The sequence below is a fragment of the Eutrigla gurnardus genome (genome assembly GCF_963514095.1).
Source record: "Eutrigla gurnardus genome assembly, chromosome: 2".
In the NCBI taxonomy this organism is placed as follows: domain Eukaryota; kingdom Metazoa; phylum Chordata; class Actinopteri; order Perciformes; family Triglidae; genus Eutrigla; species Eutrigla gurnardus.
Genome location: NC_139916.1, coordinates 29129444 through 29136554, shown reverse-complemented (window position 1 = coordinate 29136554; position 7111 = coordinate 29129444).

The window sequence follows — 7111 nt, the reverse complement described above, 5'->3', positions numbered from 1 at the left end:
ATTGGCATTTCTACATTACAATATCACATTAACACAACAGTCAACATTTTTATTTGCTTATGAGATTGTATTAATGTTAAATTGGAAGAAAAAAAGTTTGGGATCAAATAATTTTGCGGACCCCCCTGCTGTAACTCTGCGGAGCCCCTGTCAAAGATCCATCCATCCATTGTCTACCGCTTGTCCTGTATTCAGGGTCACGGGGGGCTGGTCATTGGGCGAAGGCAGGGTACACCCTGGACAGGTCGCCAGTCTATCACAGGGCCGACATGTAGAGACAGACAACCATTCACGCTCACATTCACACCTACGGGACATTTAGAGTCACCAATGAACCTATCCCCATCCTGCATGTCTTTGGACTGTGGGAGGAAGCCAGAGAACCCGGAGAGAATCCACACTTACACGGGAAGAACATGCAAACCCGGAATTGAACCCGGGACCCTCTCGCTGTGAGGAGACAGTGCTACCCACACCCTATTGATCATAAAACAAGACCGAATGTGTATTTTAGTGCAGATATTAATGTTTAGAAATGGGTTTAAACTTATTGGAGCTCATTTAACATGTGGGACAAGAAGAACTAAATTATTTCTATCGTCGTGAATCCATCCGCAGTGTGTTCGGGCTCAACAGGTTAAGACTGCTTTTTATCTATTATTTAAATTGTCTTATTATAACTGTCTCAACATAACTGTCTAAATTTCAACTGTGACATTTTGATTTAGGTCAGAGATCTTCAACAGGACGGGCAGTCCAATGAAAGGAGAGAAGCTACTCTGTTGAATGATACCAAACATCCTATGGAACACAAAACTCAGCCGACTTAAAATCCTGCGTACCCATGGCAACGTCATCGTGTGGCAGGAAGCTTTTACGCAGAGCGCAGGGGAGCCGAACGTACAGCACCGAATTGGATGACAAAGAAGTTTCACACAGTTTTATTGACACCGTGTGTTTTTCCACCATGGTGAAGAACATTCAGGACACCAAGAAGGACATGGCAGAGATTTCTGCCGAGATACAGAGGCGGTCAAATAGTCAAAAAAATCGGTCCTCCTATTCCTAACTCCTATTCCTTGACCTTTGCAGAAAAGGTCACGGGGTCAAGGAAAGGCGATAGGAGAAATCAGGATTTAGGAAAAGTCGACCGCAGTGCTCAGAGAATCTGACCAGACTTTCACTAAACTACGTCATTATAATGCTGCTGATGATTGACAGCTGATGATCGGCACCGGTGATTAACGTGCGTCTGCGCTGGAGAAACTACAATAATGGACTACAAAAAGCACGTCGTCCACTTCTCCCTCCACGTTATAATCTCTTAAATCTGACAAGACTTTTTAAGAAATCTAATTTTTACTGTTATTTTTCTGTTGATATTTTCTTCTAATGTATTTTCACTGTTCTCATCCCCCTTTTTTTAATCTTTGGACTTCATGTCTGTATTTCTGTTGCACTTTAATGGTAAATTGTTTTATATTGACTATTCTTTTATTATGTGGAGCACCTTGAATTGCCCTGGTGTATGAAAGGTGCTATGTATCATAAATATCTTGAATCTGTTGAATGGACTCTGATCCCTGGTTACTTCCTGGGGTCTGAGGTGTGCTACACATCGTCCCATCATCTCTCCTCCATGTAAAACGTTTGGTAAGTGACCGTTTTTGATACTTCAAACATACAAGAATATGACTATGTTCACTCTTTACTGCAGTAAAAACACTGAAGCTGTAAAATACAGCCCGGCCCGGGTTCCTTCTGTGTAGAGTTTGCATGTTCTCCCTGTGTAAGCGTGGGTTCTCTCTGGGTTCTCCGGCTTCCTCCCACAGTCCAAAGACATGCAGGATGGGGATAGGTTCATTGATGACTCTAAATTGCCCGTAGGTGTGAATGTGAGTGTGAATGGTTGTCTGTCTCTACATGTCTGCCCTGTGATAGACTGGTTACCTGTCCAGGGTGTACCCTGCCTTCACCCAATGACAGCTGGGATCGGCTCCAGCCCCCCCGCGACCCTGAATACAGGATAAGCGGTAGACGATGGATGGAGAACAAATCATGCTTTCAATGAAGATAATCTTATAATTGTACATTATTATTATATGTTATGTAGAAATCTTAAATAGATTCAGTATTTTGGTCTGCATACAGGGGATCAGACACAAGAGAGAAACACACCTCCTGTGATATATTTTTCCACTTCCTGTTTGTTTTGACCTGTTGAGTCTCATTGAGCCTGAAGGTTGAGGAGTCTTTGATAACTAAGTTGGTGAAGTTACTTTTGTTTTAAGGTTAATGTCATCTATTTGACCTGAACCGCTGAAGTCCAGCTCTCCTTTCTCCGACTGGATTACTGGATCACCTGATCCAGACGTGGATCATCTTTTATGAAGTCTGGAGGAAGGAACCCCATGTAAAGGCCTGAGGTAAGCTGACAACAGGTGATGTTAACTTGGGATGACTGACTGATAAGTTGCTGCTTGTGTGGTTGCTCCCAGATGTGGTTCATGTTAGTGCTGGTTTACCTGAGCTTCACCTGTGTGGTGTAACGTTGGCTGGATGTGTCTGGAGATAACATGAAATACACAGTACTGATTGTACTTCTTTACTCAAGTCAACATGTAAACATACAGACTCTGACATCAAAGTAGAAAGTAAAAAGTATCTCTATGAAGGGCATGTCTACTGGCTGTTTGTTTACAAGACTAATTGAATCTCTCGTCATATTAAAAAGAAAAGAAATAATCAACAATTCTCCTCAAATGCATTACAACTTGAATCCATTTGCTTTCCCTTTGGTGAACAATCACTGATTCCAGAAGCTTTAATTGACCTCTGACATTTAGTTGTCAGAGAAGAAGAAGCAGTAAAGTATGATGATAAGTATAAAAATACATTTGGATTAAATATTTACCTGAGACTCACCTGGACCTGACACTGTAACCTGCTGACACCTCAACTGGTCAGCTTCAAATGATAGGATAGGACATATGATAGGAATGAAAGTTTAACTGGGAAATTCAGATTTTTCTCTGGTTGTCTGTTGAACCACAAAACACAGCGTCCATCCACATGAATTCACAACAGTTGGTGCAATTTTCCACCTGAGTGGTTTGTAATTTACAGACATGAAAAATAAGAGTCTGCTGAATGAGTAATGTGATGGTCTGAACTGCCAACCATGCAACTTTTTCCTCACATTACTTAGTATGACAGCAGGATCATTTGTGTTTATTTGCATCACTCATGACATTCCAGATAGGAAGAGGAGCTTACCTCCCTATTGTGACTTATGTATTATGATAATAATGTATTCTGATAATTAGGTGTTGTGGCTTATATTGTGGTTAAGTTTAACTGGTGAGAATCTGGTCAAAATATATCTTTAAATTGTATTTATTGTATCAGGATGCAGCAGCAGAGACCAGACTCCCCTGGACCCGGACCCAGCTGTGTGTCCATAAAGAGTGACCGGTCTATGGATGAGCCTATTCTCTTTAAATCTGAACAAGCTGCTGATGGAAGGTACAAACTGAAACTGAACTCTCTTTAGAGCATCATGTCGTGACCAAGAAGCTAACTTGGCTAACTTGACAGCTAATGCCATAGAAGATGAGCTACGTTAAGCTAAGCTAAACTAAGCTGGGTTTACATTTGAGGTACTTGAAAACCCAGTGAATCAGCATCAGACTCCATGGGGCTCTGACCAAACTGCGTACTTGATGCATTGGGAGTTAGACCGGTTTGGTCCAAACAGGTAAAGAAATCCAGAGGAATCAGGAACAGGCAACAGGTCAAAGTCCAGGAACAGGTAAGAATGGAGAAACAGACACATCAGTTACTGGATCAGGTCAGGATTCAGGTTTTCATGGGAAGCAAAGGCAACATTGGAACTTTGATATTTTCTCACTGCAATAATCCCTCAAGAGGGAGTTCAAGGCAAGCAAGCAGCAATCAGAGATAAACAATCTGTCAAGTGTGTGTTAGACACACACAAGGACCAACAGCAGCCATATCAAGTACATTTCACCAGCTACACCATCTGGCCCAAGCAGTGGCGGTCCTAGGTTTCATGACGCCCTGGGCGAACCTCACCTCCAGCGCGCCCCCCAAAGCTGCATTCTTTCTGCTGCTCAATCCAGCATGATGTTCATTTAGAAAATGATCGTCCATTAAGAGTCAAACAGACCAGAAAGAGGGGGATGCTTTAGGGGCGGGGCTAATTGATGATTGGTAGATTGCAAACATGTTACCAATGCTTTAGCTACTAAGATGACTTTAACACTTAGCTTTAAAGTTGACTTTGAATTATGAAGCTAACTTTGTTAGCAGCTTCACACCAGAATCCACATGGATCCAGCTCCAGTAACGTTGCTACTCGGGGTGCCGCTCTACTTGTGTTCATCAGATCCATTGGTTGCTCCAAGAATCCAAGATGGCGCTGGCCGAAATGCCGAACCCGAGGCTTCCAAACCGTAATCCACAAACCAATGGGCGACATCGCCATGACAATGTCCACAGAACTACAGTGTGTGGTTTAGTGACTCTTGAAACTTGGTTCCGTTCCGAAACAGAGGTTCTGTTGACCAAGCAGCATCAAACAGACCTGGACTCCATATTTATGGTGTGTACATGTCTTTCACTATTAACCACATCAACTACAGATTCAATGCTGAACAGGTTCTAGTGGTCTCCATGCTGCTCAGACCCACACATGAATCCCATGTTGGGTTCTTCAGAGTTCATGTTCAGTTTATCCTTCTGTTCCAGCTGCTGGAGGAGAACATCGTCATTTTCGTGAAGAACGAGCTGAAGAAGATCCAGAAGGTCCTTAATCCAGATTACCCGTGCTTGAAGAGTGAGTACGCAGAGCTGTTGAACGGTGAGGATGAAGAGCGGAGGAGTAGCAGAGAGGCGTTTCAGAAGATCACAGTGCACTTCCTGAGGAGAATGAAGCAGGAGGAGCTGGCTGACTGTCTGCAGATCAGTAAGATTTTAACAGATTTAACATGGTGGAAAGAAGAGAAGGATTCACATGGAAGAACTTCATATTTCCGAACTCTTAAACTGCACACAGCTTAAATATTTAGATTCTCGGGTTGTCTACAGACCTGATTACAGCCGACATCATCATAAATATGCGTATGCATGCTGTCAACGCTTATGTCATTTTGCTTCTACCATCCAGACGAGTTAGAAGCTTTAAACAGTGAATTTAAACTGTTAGCATAATCTAAATGTCTGCTTGTTATATGTTGCCAGAATCGATATTCCAACAGACTCAAGTTCTACAGGAGTTCAGAAAGGATCAAGAACGTTTCAGAGAAACAGGTGTTTCACTTTACCCAGTGACCGTGTTAACTGGTGACTTTCAGCTGGTAGAACAAAATGGTTGGTATAAAAAACAAATATGTATTTAAAATTAGCTTTTACAAGGACACCTCCATGTTCTCTTGGTGTTTTCAATGGTGGCGTCTCAGGTTGGAGGATTACGGTATACCATTTAGAAATTCCAACGGTACTATTTTCAACACCGTCATCAATACCGTCTCTTTCTATGACGCTGTATTGGGATGTGTTGACCAGCAGACGCCACCAGATGTCAGTGTCTCTATAGTAGAACAGGAAGCTGAGCACATAAAGATGGAGACTCGGTGGCTGCAGTTTAAAAGTCTTTTTTTTTTTTACTTTATTGAGAAAGTTCATTTACAATATAAACATAGAAAACATGTCATGAACACCTCTCAGTATACATAACAGGCACATTGGATAGAAAGGATAGCTTAAAATGTATAAAATGATATATAATACTTCAGAAAGGAACAGAAATAAATTATACACAAAATCAATTATAAAATAAGGAGAGAGAAGAAAAAGAAATAATAATAGGGGTGAATCTGTCTTCTTTTTTCATTGCTAGGGGTCCTCAAAAACCTTAATCTCCTTGTAAGCCTGGAGGAGAGCTCTTGCGTGTTTCCCTTTCATTAGTTTTAAGGTGCAAAGATGGTTGGCTACAAGGTCCTGCTTAAAAACAGAAAAAAGGGGTTTTGTTCCCCTCCATTTGGAGGTATGGATGAAAAACTTTGCCATCAGTATCATATTGTTCAGAATCAAGTCAGTCTTAATGTCCTTCATTATAACCAGGACAATGGACTCCACTTTGACCATGTCTCTGATGTTGATGGTGGTAAGCAAGACACGGAAGCGCATGGCCATAATTCCAAATGCATTTTCTACAAGTGTCATCAGCAAGCTGGCTTATCACTATCTGCTCATCGAAGATATTTAATTTAGATAGATAGATAGATAGATAGATAGATAGATAGATAGATAGATAGATAGATAGATAGATAGATAGATAGATAGATAGATAGATAGATAGATAGATAGATAGATAGATAGATAGATAGATAGACTTTATTGATCCCAAGCTGGGAAATTAGAGTGTAGCAGCAGCATTACACACAGTGACAACACAGTAACTAAAGATAAAGAACACAATATGTAAAAAAATAAAATAAATAAAAAACATATTGGAAGAGCAATATAAAAAGTATAAGATGTAATTTGGCAACATCAGAATTTTTTATATTAATCGCTAACATTTCTGCCACTAGAATGAATAACAATGGGGAAATGTTACATCCTTGTTTAACGCCCCTATTGATGGTAAAACGAGGAGACGTGCCCTGGGAGTGCTACTGAGTTTAAAAGTATTTGGTTGCAGTCGAATAGTCAAAAATAAGGTCCTAACTCCTATTCCTAACTCCTATTCCTTGACCTCTGGGGAAAACGTCACGGGGTTAAGGAAAGGCGATAGGAGAACTCAAAAGGATTTAGGAATAGTCGGGCGCGGTGCTCAGAGAATCCGACCGGATTTTCACTAAACTACGTCATTATAACGCGGCCGCTGATGATTGACAGCTGATGATCGGCACCAGGGATTAACGTGCGTCTGCGCTGGAGAAACTACAATAATGGACTACAAAAAGCGCATCGTCCACTTCTCCACTTGTTGGTTTTATAAGCAGCTGGTTCACTGACCGGCTTCAGGTCCAGCAGCTCCTCCTTCCTGTTTGACCGTTGTTTTATTTACGTTTCATTTGTGGTT